Genomic DNA, 16,193 nt, shown 5'->3' with positions numbered 1-16,193 from the left:
ATTTATACAGTGGGAGGAGTCTGCTTTGCCTTCAAGTAGTCTACAAAAATATGGAATTCCCAAAGGAATAGAGCTATGAGGGTCCTTTTGAGTATTTTTAATAACATTTTAAGCTCAACATGTCATGCATGCTCCCAGCTCCTCTGGAAGATTTCCTGATACCTTTGGTTCTACACCTATTGAGGCAGCTTGCCCTGAGCATTATTCCACATATGTGATGAGATATAAAGGTGTCAGATTCATTAGTATTTACAGAAAATGTGTGTTTCAAGGGCATGTTGTGAAAGTGTGCGAGAGATTCTCTTTCAACAATTATGACAACATAAGTTGTGTTGCCTTCAACTGAAAAACCTCTCTGAATTTGATTAACTTTCTTCAGTAGTCTAATTTCACATGCAGGTGATACAGTGTGATCTTCTATCATAATCTGATTGTCCTAAAACTAGAATTAGAGACCATATAAACAGAGAATGGTAGTAAGAGAATGAAAATGGGATAAGTGAGTATGTCTAGATGTCAGGTCCTCCACAATTTGTTTTAAGGATCCTGTATATTTTGTGAAGTTACCTCTCTGAAGTTCTCCAAGAAAAAAGACAGTATTGCAGAAAAGATTTTTCAATAAATATTTTCCATTTGAGTTATTTTCCAAGAAAGATTCTACACTAGTCTTATAATTAGTGACTAATTTCATTTAATTCACTTAGATGTTGATGCTACTTGTAAACCTTCCGTACCTTTTAAATATTTTCTGGGGTAATGATTCAAAAGATATTGGAAAAAAAATTGAATTTTCACAATGTCATCTTTTTACACTAATTAAAATTCCCCTAAATATTGGACCTATGTTGGTACTAAATCTTCCTTCTGGGTTCAGATTTCTTTTAAAGGAAAGATAAATGTATACAGTGCCTCTAAAACAGCATTAGACACCGAAGCTCTTGTTTCATGACAGTAAGGTTGAGGTCTCAGATTTTAAGCAGGACAATAATTCTCCAACTTATGTTCAGTGCATTCCAAAGAATATGCATGATTAAAAGCTCCAACCAGGACACAGATGAGAGCTTTGTAAGTGCTCCAGTAATTGTGGCTGGATCAGAGTCATAAAATGATATCAGGATTAAATCAGTACTACACATGGGAAAGTTTAGCAACAGAAAGATGAAGATAACAAGATGATATTCAGAGTCACTGAAATTCAAAGGTTCAAGGACCAAGTAGAGAAGTAGCGTGGCTCAGTGGAAAGAGCCCGGGCTTAGGAGTCAGAGGTCATGGGTTCAAATCCCATCTCTGCCACTTGTCAGCTGTGTGACTGTGGGCAAGTCACTTACCTTCTCTGTGCCTCAGTGACCTCATCTGTAAAATGGGGATTAAGACTGTGAGCCCCATGTGGGACAATCTGATTACCCTGTATCTACCCCAGCACTTAGAACAGTGCTCTGCACATAGTAAGTGCTTAACAAATACCGACATTATTAAGTTTGAGAAGCAGCATGGCCTTGGAGTCAGAAGACTTGGGTTTGATTTCGAGCTCTACCACTTGCTGCTGTTTGACCTTGGGCAAGTCACGTTATTTCTCTAGGCCTCAGTTATTTCATCTCTAAAATGGGGATTTAGACATATGGGACACGGATTGTGCCTAACCTGATTATCTTATATCTTATACCCAAATGCTTAGCAAGTGCCTGGCACATAGGCACTTCTGACTTGTTCATTCCAAGCACTTAGTATAGTGCTCTGCACCTAGTAAGTGCTCAATAAATACTATTGAATGAATGAATGAACAGTAAGTGCTTAACCATAAAAAAAGTTTGAAGAGTTGATTTCCAAAATCAGGCACACTGTGGTTATTTGTTTAGCTGCTTGAGAATTTTACCTGGGAAAGTGGCCGGATAAAATTGTTTAGTCTAAAAATAATCCAATTTAATGAACGTTAGCTTCATTTTTCGCTCTTCATATAGCTGAAACAGGGAGAAGTACTTTGCCACATGACATTTTTCTTCTGGTGGGGCTTGGGAGAACAGACATAAGCAAGTGGCAAAGCTGTGGAGGAAACTCTAACTGAATTTCCTCTCCTACTATTCCTTGAGGAGAACTTGGCCCCACCCCAGGGGATTAGATCTTTCCCATTCATTAATTTCTTTGATCATATTTATTGAGTACTTACTGCATGCAGAGTAATGTATTAAATGCTTGGGAGAGTACAATACAACAATAAACAGACACACTCCCCGCTTACAATGAGCTTACAGTCTGGGGTGGGTGAGACGGACATTAATATAAATAAATTATAGATATGTATGTAATTGATATGGGACTGGGAAGGGGGATGAACAAAGGGAGAAAGTCAGGGCAATGCAGAAAGCAGTGGGAGAAGAGGAAAGGCAGGCTTAGTCAGGGAAGGCCTCTTGGAGGAGATGTGCCTTCAATAAGGCCTTGAAGTGGGAGAGAGTAATTGTCTGTCAGATTTGAGGAGGCAAGACATTCCAGGCCAGAGGCAAGATATGGGTGAAGCGTCAGTGGTGAGATAGATGAGATCGAGGAACAGTGAGAAAGTTAGCATTAGAGGAGTGAAGTGTGCGGGCTGGGTTGTAGTAGGAGAGTAAGGAGGTGAGGTAGGAGAGGGCAAGGTGATTGAGTGCTTTAAAGCCAATTGTGAGGAGTTTTTGTTTGATGCGGAGGTGGATGGGTAACCACTGGAGTCTTCTGAGGAGCAGGGTGACATGTCCTGAACATTGTTTTAGAAAAATGATCCTGGCAGCAGAGTGAAATGTGGACTGGAGTTGGGAGAGACAGGAGGCGGGGAGGTTAGCAAGGAGGCTGATGCAGTTATCCAAGAGGGATAGGATGAGTGACTGTATTAACATGATAGCAGTTTGGATGGAGAGGAAAGAGTGGATTATATTGATGTTGTGAAGATGGGACCGTTAGGATTTTTCCACTATTGGTAGAGGAGCCACTTTCATCTCAGGATGTCCCATATCTTCAGAGAAGTGTAGGTGAAGTGAATTAACACCATTAGATCTGAGTTCCCCGAAGTCCCCCCTCTCCCCCCGTCGATCCCGCCACCTCTCAACCCCCTCTTCTACTTTCCCATCCTTCCCAGCAGTATCTTCAGAGATCTCCTCCCTCCTCTCAAGTGCCATCCCCTCCACTTGCACTTCTGACCCCATCCCCTCCCACCTTATAAAAACTCTCACCCCTTCCCTCCTCCCCTCCTTCCATCTTCAACCGTTCACTCTCCAATGGTTTCTTCACCTCTGCCTTCAACATGCCCATGCCTCCCCCATCCCCAAAAAACCCACCCTTGACCCTTCAGCCCCTTCCAGGTATCGCCCCATCTCCCTCCTATCCTTCCTTCCCAAACTCCTGGAGTGAGTCATCTATACGCTCTGCCTCGAATTCCTCTCCTCCAACTCTCTCCTGGACCTCATCCAATCTGACTTCCCTCCCCTCCACTCCACTGAACCTGAACTCTCAAAGGTCACCAGTGACCTCCTTCTTGCCAAATCCAATGGCTCCTGCTCTATTCTAATCCTCCTCGACCTCTCAGCTGCCTTCAACACTGTCAACCATCCCCTTCTCCTCAACATATCATCCAACCTTTGCTTCACGGACTCTGTCCTCTCCTGGTTCTCCTCTTATCTCTCTGGCTGTTCATTCTCAGTCTTCTTCATGGGCTCCTCCTACCCTCCCATCCCCTAACTGTAGGGGTTCCTCAAGGGTCAGTTCTTGGTCACCTTCTGTTCTCCATCTATACTCATTGGTGAACTCATTTGCTCCCACAGCTTCAACTATCATCTCTACATGGGTGATACCCAAATCTACATTTCCTCCCCTGTTCTCTCCCCCTCCCTCCAGGCTCACATCTCCTCCTGCCTTCAGAACATCTCCACCTGGATGTCCGCCTGCCACTAAAACTCACCATGTCCAAGACTGAGCTCCTCATATTCCCTCCCAAACCCTGTCCTCTCCCTGACTTTCCCATCACTGTGGACGGTATTACCATCCTTCCCATTTCACAAGCCCACAACCTTAGGGTCATCCTGGACTCCACTCTCTCATTCACCCCTCATATCCAATCCAACACCAAAACCGGTCTCACCATCATACCATCACCAAGATCCGCCCTTTCCTCTCCATCCAAACCACAAACTTAATACAGTCACTCATCCTATCCCGACTGGATTACTGCATCAGCCTCCTTTCTGATTTCCCAACCTCCTGTCTCTCCCCACTTCAGTCCATACTTCACTCTGCTGCCTCGATTATCTTTCTACCAAAATGTTCTGGACATGTCACCCTGTTCCTCAAATATCTCCAGTGGTTGCTCATCAACCTCCCTAACAAACAAAAACTCCTCACTATTGGCTTCAAAGCTCTCCATCATCTTGCGCCCTCCTACCTCACCTCCTTTCTCACCTTCTACAGCCCAGCCCGCACATTTCACTCCTCTGGTGCTAGCCTTCACTGTGCCTCATTATCACCTCTTCCCCTGCTGACCCTTGGCCCACATCCTAAATCTGGCCTGTAATGCCCTCCCTCCTCAAATCCACCAAACTAGAACACTTCTCTCTTTCAAAGTCCTACTGAAAACTCACCTCTTCCAGGACGTCTTCCCGGACTAAGTCCCCTTTTTCCTCTGCTCCTCCTTCCCTCCTCATTGCAACCACTCATTCCCTCTGCCCTCCCCTGCTCCAAGCCCCACAGCACTTGGGTGTATATATTTAGAATTTATAATTCTGTTCATTTTATTAATGATGTGTATATATCTATAATTCTATTTATTTATATTAATGCTATTGATACATGTTTACTTGTTTTGAGGCCTTTCTCCTCCCTTCGAGGCTGTTGTGGGCAGGGATTGTCTCTATTTGTTGCTGAATTGTATTCTCCAAGAGCTTAGTACAGTTCTCTGCACACAGTAAGCTCTAAATGAATACAATTGAATGAATTAATAATAATAATAATGAGTATAATATTAATTGGGATATGTCTTAAGCGCTTACTATGTGCCAAGCACCTTACTAAGTAATGGGATAGATAAAAGATAATCAGGTCCCACATGAGGCTCACTGTCTAAGTAGGAGGGAGAACAGGTGTTGAATCCCCATTTTTGCAGGTGAGGGAGGAGGCCCCAATAAGTTGTGATGGCAGGTATGTGGTGGAACTGCGATTACTACCCAGCTACTCTGACTCCCAGGCCTGTGCTCTTTCCACTAGGCCATGCTGCTTCCCATGTTGCTCTAGCTGATGCTTCATTCTCCTACAAATATGTGCTATCCAGCCTGTAATATCTTTCTCCAACAGTTTTCCAACTGGAAAACTTTAATAATCAATATTTCTGATAGATACAGTACAAACCAGCTTTTACACATGATCACTTTTGTAACCAGCTTGTTGTGGGCAGGAAATATGTCTACCAACTCTGGTTTATCGTACTTTCCCAAACACAGAATTCAGTGCTGTGCATGCAGTAAGTGCTCAGTAAATATAATTGATTGATTGAGTGAGTGAGCAGAAAAGCTCCATCTAGCAGGAGGAGTTGACTGGGTTCAAAACATGTTGGAGTCCTTCCATGGTGGTATTGTGGAGGCAAGAGGCTAATGAAATCAAGTAATGTTCAGTCCCCTTACTGCTTTCCCATTAAATTCTCTCTGGGAAAGTCTTGACAGGGCTGATGTGGGCAGGGTGGGATAGGCAAGCTGACTATTCAATTAGCATATCAAATTTCCTAATTATTCATCTCCTACTACTGCTCTGTGTGACTTATGCAAAGGTCCCTTCTGACAGAGTTCTGGACCAGCCCTGCTTCTTAAATAACCAGACTTTGTGACTATTCACAAGCCGGTTGTCAAAGTTTTTGTTGTATTGCACTATCATTTTTAGCATAAATCTAATTTTACAGGAGAAAGCAACTGTATTGTGTTTCCTTTTCATTTTCTCTACACCCTGTAGTTTCCCTCCCATCTGTTTTTGTCTTCTGGAAATAATGTTAGGACTCAATAGGAAAGGACTGAATGTGAAACCTTTGTATTCATAGTAACTGACAAGTGTACATGCACAGTAGGTGTTCCTCTGGAGAATAACTCAATGAAACTTACATTTTTTTACAAAGCCAGAGCGATTCCGAGGAAGATTTGCCAACTCTTTTTTTAATGACTTTAATAACATCAATGGTATCTGAACTTCACTCTTAATTGAAGCTCTGCTTCCTTCAGTATTTTATTCTGATTTCTAGATTTGAGTTCATGATTGTCTCGTTGTCAAGCACTCCACATGACTTTAAATTTCATTTTAACTATCCAAAAGTGTTAACTATCAAAAAAATAGTCTGTGAAAGTATTTTGTGTCCCTTTCCAACTTTAATTGGATCCCTCAGCTGCAAATGTTTCTTTACCTGAAGATATTAAGTATTGCATGAATTTAAAAGGAAACCCAAGTAATTGATTAATAAATATAAAATATAATTTATTTCATGGACAGATGTCACACTGATTTGTGAAACAGTACATGTCCAAAGGGAAAACTCATGGGTTTAGGAAGACAAGTTAGCTACCATCCTGAGAAATGGTGGTGGTATTGGACTACTTACATCAATTTTTTATAAGTGAAAGAGAGAAGAGAGGACTTTCTTTAGGGAAGGCTTCTTGGATGAGATGTGCCTTCAGTAAGGCTTTGAAGTCAGGGAGAGTAATTGTCTGTCGGAAATGGAGAGGGAGGGCATTCCAGGCCAGAAGCAGGATGTGGGCGAGAGTTCGGTGGCGAGAGAGATGAGATGGAGGTATAGTGAGTAGGTTGGCATTAAAAGAGCAAAGTTTGCGGGCTGGGTTGTAGTAGGAGAGTAGTAAGGTGCGGGCTTTTGGGAGGCAATGTGATCGAGTGCTTTAAAGAAGTTCCCATTTGATATGGAGATGGATGGGCAACCCACTGGAGGTTTTTGAGGAGTGGGGAAATATGGACTAAATGCTTTTGTAGGAAAATCATCCAAGCAGCAGAGTGAAGTATAGACTGGAGTGCTAGAGACAGGTAGCAGGGAGGACAGCAAGGTGGCACATAACCACATAAAAATATCAAAAATGACATATTAGATCACCCCAGTATAATTTCAGGTCTTTACAATTCCATCAATGACACAAAAAGATATTTGTAATTTAGTATGGTAATTGACTTCCTTGCCATCCATTCTCCTAGTTGAGGAGGCAGCCTTAAATATCCATCATCATCAGCCCCCACTGAAGTTTAATATGTACAGTGTGCCCCACTAGGTACTTGAGAATATTCAATAGAGAAAAAGACATGATCCCTGTTCTTTTGTTTCCTTGTAAAGCCTTAGCCTCCTCTGAAAAAATTCTGATCATTGGATATTGTTGCCCATCAATGATATCTCCTCAGGCCATACTTTCTTTCCCTTTTTTAAAGGTCTGTTTAGGATATGTGAAAATTAGAGGGAAATACCCATTGCATTTCATTTTCCTATAGCTATGCTTCTATATTTCAGAAAAAAAGCAGATTTGTCCCAGTATATCTGAATGTTATCTGGAAGTAAAGAAGAGAGGAACTCAGATTTACCATCCATAGATAGAGTCTAGTCTTGCAAGCAATGCGTTTTGACAGTACAAATAAATGGGTTTAGCCAAACAAGTCTTATCTACTTTCTTAAGTCTTATCTACTTTCTTCCTCGCTACAAAAACAGAAAGGAATTTGTTGGTGTCTTTGGCACGCAAAGCCTTTCCTAGGTGCTTCAATGTGTTTATTAAACACCACCAGCACTCATTATGGAAGTGTTAAAAATTCAGATCCGTAGAGAACAAGGTAGATCGAAGTATTGACTCCTGTTTCACTTTCCCCATCTGTCCAAACATCAATAACAACAGTGTATGGGGGTCTAGTAGCACTGGGCTAATGTAGCTTCCTTCGATCATAATTCCAGAGTTTGCCTTAATTAAGATTGATTTTTGCCCCTGTGTTGAACATCTCTTAACTAACAGAAAAGTCGCAAGGGCACAGTTTAAGCATTAAGAATGTGTACCAAGAGGAAGGAAAAAAATAGATCTTGTGCTTATGAAGTCCTGGAAACTGCAGTTGTTCTGATTTTCAAATACTGATCAAAACCTTAAGCAGTGATGGATTAATCCTCAAGGGCATTGGGGTATTCAATGATAGTTCATCTCCTTTCATATATCATTCCAGAACACATTATTGTTTATATCAATTAGGAAGGATGCTACTAGCTAAGGCTCAAACAAGTGGCCCATTCATCCACTGCACATTTAGGTCCTTCAAGATTTAACTCGGGTAAAAGCTTATATTATCACTAGCAACCTATATTTACCCAACTCCCTGAGTTTATGGCAGTACTGATTTTTACTCCTCGCGTTATTATTATTGTGGTAGTTAAGTGCTTACTATGTTCCAAGCGCACTTTCTTCTACAGTCTTGTTCTCACTATTATTCAGAAGCATGCAAGCTTGAGATATTGTCTTAAGATCCCAATTTTCAATAAAAACAATAAGGTTGAAATATACTAAAGACAAAGATGACTCTTATGGACAAACAGAATGATGATGATGATGGTGCCATCAGATGGACAATGGGTAAATGTGAAAGTAGTTTTGTAGGGAAAGAAAAAATCTGTCTTTGTAATCATAAATATTTAGTGGTTGCCAGACATCCAAATGCAAGTAGTAGAAGATGAAAAATTGGATAGAAAGTTGTGTAAGTAAAGAAAGATACAGGAATTGTCTGCATTCCAAATGTAAGCTAAAGCTCTGGGACTGGATAAGCTCCCTGAGAACGGGGTGGTCTGGGAACAAATAATGCTCACAAGATAGAAATAATATCCTGTCACTTTTGAGCACAATGAGTCACAGATTGCCATTTTCCACCATATCTGTAAAACCAGACCAGAACACCATCCCTATAAACTAGTCACGCGCAGTCTCATCATTTCATGGTATTTTGATGGCACACTTCAAACAATGGTATTTACTGAGCAGTTACTGTGTTTAGAGAGAGCACTGAACTAACCCTTGGAAAAGTACTACAATAGAGTTTGGTAGATGTGATACAGTCTTTAGGAATAGTGTATCCATCTTATGTTCAAAGAAATTAATAGTAACTCTAAATATATCCTGATATTTATTTTTAAAGTTTCAACTATGTTATTGATACTGTAAAACATGGCTTGAAAAAGTCGGTTATGACACATATGCTCAATTTTCCCAATTAGGAATGATGGTATTGATTAAATATATGCCCAAATATATACATTGCAAGGGAACAGTTCTTGATGATTCAGGATTGAAAAATATAAAAAAGAGAAATAATTTCACCACCTACTATAAATATTAGTAAAAGATCATTTGTACTCCCCATTCAGCGCTGCCTGAGGGACTGCATTCTCAAGGCTTCTGGTATTATGAATAGAGAAGGCAGAACTCACGTATGCAGTAGATGAGTCTTTCTTATTACTTTGTATGATTTCCATGTTTGATTGCTAGAGAATTATGTTTCCATCTGCTTTCTAGTCAGCAAACTAATTCACATAGTTTATATGACTGTACTTCAAACTAAAGACAAGGGAGGCCCTGAGCTGCCTTTTAGATAGCTGAAGATTATATTTTAATTAATTATGTTTTGGTTTAACAAAATGCAGAGAATTGTTACCTAGAATTGTTCTAATAATTCCTTATTCCATTTTTCCTTCCCATACCTGACAGCATCCTCCAGAAGCTATAAAATTCTCTAGAGGCCCTTGAGGTAAAGTAGAAGGTGATGAGTTTTTTTCTGATAATTTTACTTTGATTTCTCCATAAGTCAGACGTCAGTTTACTGCGAGTCCTCAACACAACATTTAAAGCATTAATTTATCGGTGTGTGATTCACCCTCCCCTTCTATCCTGTAATTCTCCTATAGGTCAAATCTTACTTTAAGAAGTCTTCTAAGTGTGTTTCTCCACTAGGTGGAGATGTAACAATTTAACTTAAAACATCACAGTTTGAGAAGGAGGTTAAATTCACTGGCCACCGCTCAGCCCTTTGGGGAAGTTTGCTGCTATGGCCCTGAATCACAAATCAGGTGCAAAGTCAGAAAACAGGACAACACATTTCAGAATATGCACAAAATTGGAGATAACAAATTCCTCAGGGCAAATGCACACTGATTCCACAGGTGTTCCTCCTTCTGCCTCCTAGGAAGAGTAAAACTCCCCAGTTTTCAGCTATTTTCATCAGAAATATCCAATTGATGTTCATAAAGGTTATAATTAAAGATGCAAAATTGGCAGTATTATCAACAATGAATGAAGGGAGTGATTTAGGCCACAACTGTACATCTACTTATATTCTCCCATTTCTTCTGTCTGTAATTTATTTTAATGTCGATTTCCCCCTCTAGACTGTAAGCTCCTGTAGAAAGTGAACATGTCTACAAACTAACACTACTGTGTTTTGCTCTCCCAAGAGCCTAGTAATAATAATAATAGTGATGATAATAATAATAATGATAGTAATGATGCCATTTGTTAAACACTTACTATGTGTCAAGCACTGTTCTAAGCACTGGGTTAAATTCAAGCTAATCAAATTGGATAAGGTCCCAGTTTCATATGGGGCTCACAGTCTTCATCCCCGTTTTATAGATCAGGTAACTGAGACCCAGAGAAGTGAAATGACTTGCCCAAGATCACACCGCAGACAAGAGGAGAAGGTCCTTCTGACTACCAGGCCTGTGCTTTGTCCGTGAGAGACTGGCAGACACACATCTGAACTGATGTTCAAGCAAAACACTACACCCAAACACTACATTATTGACCCAGACATCTTCCTTGTGGGGAAATAGCAAATTACCAGTCACAGGTGACCACCCAATTTGCCCATAAATCAATCAATCAATCAATGGTATTTATTGACCACTTACTATGTGCAAAGCATTGTACTAAGAGCTTCAGAGAGTACAGTGCAATGGAATTAATGGACATGTTACAAACTATAGGGAAGACTATGATTTACAAATATTTTCAGTCACCCTATTTCTTCCTCACATTTAAAGTGAATGGAATAAGAGCTTTCATTTTCAATCTCTCAGGGGCATAAGGGAAGCAAATGATTGCTGTTTTTTATGCTGAAGATAGCACTTCTAAAGATGAAATTTTGTGTATGGGTTGGCATGGCTATCTATTGTGCACATGGTCAAGATATATATTTGCTATCCTGATGCATTTATTACTTGAAGGTGGCATTTCAATTGTGTTTCTTGAAATCACAATATTCCCCCGAAATGGCTCCTCTAAAAAGCTCGTCCATTTTGGTTGCTACTGTCTATTCACCGCTGTTGTTCCTAACAATCCTCAGGTATGATGTCTTGTCAACTGAGATTGTACTTTTGCTGTAATTGAGGAAATTCATCTTCAGTTTAAATACATCTTCATGATCTAAAGCTTCTGGGCAGCTGGACCAGTGATCAATACCATAATTGTGTTTATTGTAATGAAGACTCCCACTGAAAAAAAAATATGTTAGAAGCCTCTTTGCCCAGCCAGTAAGGTGACAGGTCTCAACAAGTCTTAGTGCTATGAGTAACTATTGAATATGTTGCTTTGGGAGCAGGAAGATCTACAGCACTTTCTTCTGATAGCAGGGAAATAAGTCCAAACCTTCTGAGGGACTAAATTAACTGTATCTGAGTCATTTCTTAAAAGCTACTCACATTAATTATGACACCCCATATAGCATTCAAAACATCTAACTGTTTTAATTGCTATTCTGAATCTTTCATTGTATTCAACTTTCTGATCCAACTCCTCTGATGTTCATTAGGAAAATATTCTGGCTATTAAAATACATTGATAGACATGATGGATTGAAACTCCTTTTATTACCAGTCAATGGTATTTATTGAGTGCTTAATGTGGGCTGTAATAATAATAATGGTGATGATGGTATTTGTTAAGTGCTTACTATATGCCAAGCACTGCTCTAAGTGCTGGGGTAGGTACAAGGTAATCAGGTTGCCCCACGTGGGGTTCACAGTCTTAATCCCCATTTGACAGATTAGGTAACTGAGGCTTAGAGAAGTCAAGTGACTTGCCCAGAGTCACACAGCTGATAAGTGGCAGAGCCAGAATTAGAACCCACATCTTCTGTCTTCCAAACCCGTATTTTTTCCACTAAGCCATTCTGCTTCTCTGTACTAAGCACTTGGAAGAGTAAAATATGACACAGTGAGCAGGCAGCCTGTCTCCACTCCCCCAGTTGTCTCCCCTGCCCTCAGGGGAGGGGAGGGGAACGGGTCTAGAAGCAGCAAGGTGTAGTGGATAGAAATGGGCCTGCGAATCAAAAGGTCATGGGTTCTAGTCCTGATTCATCCACCTGTCCTCTGTGTGACCCTGGGCAAGTCACTTCCCTTTTCTATGCCTCAGTTCCCTCATTTGTAAAATGGGGAATGAGACTGTGAGTCCCAGGTGGAAAAGGGACTGTGTCCAACCTGATTTGCTAATATCAACCCCAGCTCTTAGTTCAGTGCCTGGCACACAGTAAGCCCTTAATAATACCATGATTATTATTATTATTATAGTTGGTAGCCACATTTCCTTCCCACAGTGAGCCTACAGTCTATGGCAAGTGAAGTGTTAAAAGATCAAAAAAATCTCTCATTCAGCTTTCGTGGAGTCTAGTGAACCTTCTTCCTATTCTATTCAAGTTTCATATCCTACTTTGAGGTTATCACTGTGTAATAACCTCAATAGTCAGAGGTCATGGGTTCGAGTCAGAGGTCATGGGTTCGAATCCCAGCTCTGCCACTTGGAAGCTGTATGACTGTGGGCAAGTCACTTCACTTCTCTGTGCCTCAGTTACCTCATCTGTAAAATGGGGATTAAGACTGTGAGGCCCTCATGGGACAACCTGATTCTCCTATGTCTACTCCAGCGCTTAGAACAGTGCTCTGCACATAGTAAGCGCTTAACAAATACCAACATTATTATTATTAACCCACAAGTTAAAATTAATGAGCTGTCTGAACCACTGCAGATAGGTCCAGGAGGTGTGCTTTGACAATGCTTACTGCTCCCAGGGAACAGAGTAGGAACTTTTTTCCACCCACGCCTCAAGTGACTCAAGTTGCTTGGAGAAAGAAAAAGAAAAGTTTTAAGACTAAATAATGAATGACCTATGCTCCACTTTGCTAGCACTATTGCATAGCTATTCTAAACTAATCCTGTCAATGCACTATTAATTAAAGCTGAGGGATGATGGGAAGAGATTGATATATTGTTGGGGATAGGTCAACACCCATTGTTGAAGAAAGCAAGCCTGGGTTTGAGGAACAAAGTGTTTTGGATGACCTGTAAGTGAAAGATCAGACAGGCCCTTGTTTCTTTGAAAAGACCTTCAGTGCATATAGATTACTAGCTTCCTGAGCGGTATAATAACGATAGCGTACATAGATCTATAAGCACTTCAAACAAATTGATTTACTAAATCATAACGTTTTTAATATTCCTACACTACTGCTTCAGTATCTGTGAATGAATGATCTGATTTTTGAGACAAGAATTCATGATATCCTATTGAAATTAAGGTCCAGAAATGATTTTAAAGTGCTGATTTAATATGTAAACATATTCTCCAAAATTTATTTCAAGTGGAAGGAGTCTAGTCTATGATGCTGGGTTGGCTTTACCACTTGCCTGCTCTGTCACATTGTGCAAGTCACTTAACCTCTCATTGCCTGAATTTCCTCATCTACAAAATGGGGGTTCGAAACCTAGTCTCCTTTCTACTTAATCTTTAATTCCCATGTGGGACAGGGACTGTGTCTGACCCGATTATCCTGAATCTTCCCCATTGTTTCATACAGTGCTTGGCACATAGTAGTGGTTTAACCAAAAAGCACAGTTGTTAATATTGAAAGAGAGGAAAATGGCCCAGCAGCAAGAAAAAACAACTGTAGAAATTCTCACAGGACAAGCTGTTCTAAGTATTCCTGCCACATTATTCTTTTCAATTTCCCCAGTCTGAAAAAAATTTTAAATCAATCAATGGTACTTATTGAATTTCATACTGTGTGCAAAGCACTGTTCTAGGCCCTTAAGATAGAGTACAATGTAAGAGAGTTGTTAAACATGTTCGTTGTCCACAGCGAGCTTAAAATACAGAGGAGGACTTAAAATTCACAGGACCTAAAAAAAAGTATATTTGGCATAACAAACATAATATAAACTCAACACTTGTTTTTCCTATAGTTACCCTTGTGGGTGAAAAAGTGCCAGGCCCGTAAAAGTAATAACATGAGTGATATTTGTTAAGCCTTCACTATGGGACAAGCACTCTACTAAGTGCTGTGGAAAGTTAAGACAATCAGGTCAGAAACAGTCCCTGTCCCTCCTGGGAATCAAATGCTAAATAGGAGGGAAAACAAGTATTTCATCATCATTTTACAGGTGAGGCACAGAAGCAGTTAGTGACTTCCCCTTGGTCACATGGCTGGCAGGTGGTAGAGTCTGGATGGGAACCCAGCTTTTCTGACTCCTAGATGCTGCTCTTTCCACTAGGCAATACTGCTTTCTTGTAGTGCATAGCACTCTGCTTATAAAATGGGATTAATAGTATGCTTTTTGAAATACCACGAAAGAATTGCCCAGTGCTTTTACTATATGAAGAATTCTTGTTTTCATTTACACTAACAAGACTTTAAGCCCAGGTGATTTGGACATCTGCTGAAAGAAGGCATTTGACAAATCACCAGGTAACTTTGTAGGGTTTGTTTCTATGGAGCTTAATTGTCAGTGGGCAACCAATAGCATAGAGTTGGAGACTAAGTGGTAAGTGACTATTAAGGTCCAGGAAGTGATTAGGAAGCAGGTATCCACCGGGAATAAATAATGTGCCTAATTGACATCTCAGTACAAGTATAGTGTTGTAGGGAAAGAGCTGCTTTCACTATGAAGTGTAAAGCATCAGGCTTAAGGAATTTGATCTAGAATAAAAAAATCTCAAACTATTACCAAAACTCCTTTTATAAATACTTCACCAAATGTGTTTATTTAGCACACCTTTACTACAAGGAACTTTTCACATTTACCTTACAATATTTAATTTCAAGAATCTTCACAGTATTTGATTATTAAAAATCATTTTCCCTGTATCCAAAAAATTGAAGACACAACAACTGAGGATAATTTATGTTCAATCCAGTCAAGATAAACAACCTCTCTTTATAATTGCATCTTATTTCCTTAGGAGTGCTGTCAGATCCGAATGCTGCCTGTCACTCTGTGCTTAATAATACTATAAGCACTACTGTTGTTGAACTCTATTTCCTCTATTTTGAGAGTGTGCAAATTCATGTGACAAGAGCTATTTTGGGCAAAGAGGTTTGAAATGGGATGTAGTGATGAATTCTCTTTGTCGTTCCTTTAGTCGCTTCTACCTCGTGAAGCAGAGTTTGTATTCCCTTCAAATTAGGAAAGAGTGGAGGTCAAGTACTGTTATTTTTCTGAAAGGAATGACCCTGAAACACTTTTATATAACAACACATAGCTTATAATTCTATTCCTGGCTATATAGGAAGCGATCATTAAACAAAGAAAATGACACCATGAAAAGTCAAAACCTTTTGTTTGAAATTCAAGCTGAACATTCAACTCAATCTAGTCAGTTTGTAGCATTCAGTTCATCCCACATTCCTAACTCATGAAGGCCTACAACACTGAGGAAAGAGGTTCCAGAGAACATTGCTATACATCATAGTTTTTGTCCTCAACCATGCGCTCTCCACCAAATTCAATCCCCTTGCCTACTTCCCTTTGGTGATCTCACACCACCATCCTCGGATCCTGGATCACTCCCTCAGTCTGTGGCAGCCCTGACCTCTCACTTAAATTTTCTCTTTTCTCCAGGATATCTTTATTTAGACATTACATTCAGTAAGTCTAAAACTGATATCTTCCCTACAAAACCCACCTCTTCCAAACTTTCCTCTGTTATCCCTGTGCCAGAATCCTGTGAAACTGTTGTCACCCTTGGACGTCTATCTTTCTTTCCACTCTGACATTCATTGAGTTTAATGCTACATTCTATTGCTTCTTCCTTCACAATATTTCTTGGATCTAACCCTTCACCAATTATCCCTATTTTCCCAGGTTTTGTTATTCTAGTTTATCAGCCACCTCACTTGACTTCCTGCCTCCAG

The sequence above is a fragment of the Ornithorhynchus anatinus genome, chromosome X1 (assembly GCF_004115215.2).
Source record: "Ornithorhynchus anatinus isolate Pmale09 chromosome X1, mOrnAna1.pri.v4, whole genome shotgun sequence".
In the NCBI taxonomy this organism is placed as follows: domain Eukaryota; kingdom Metazoa; phylum Chordata; class Mammalia; order Monotremata; family Ornithorhynchidae; genus Ornithorhynchus; species Ornithorhynchus anatinus.
Note: the sequence above shows the minus strand (reverse complement) of the source record.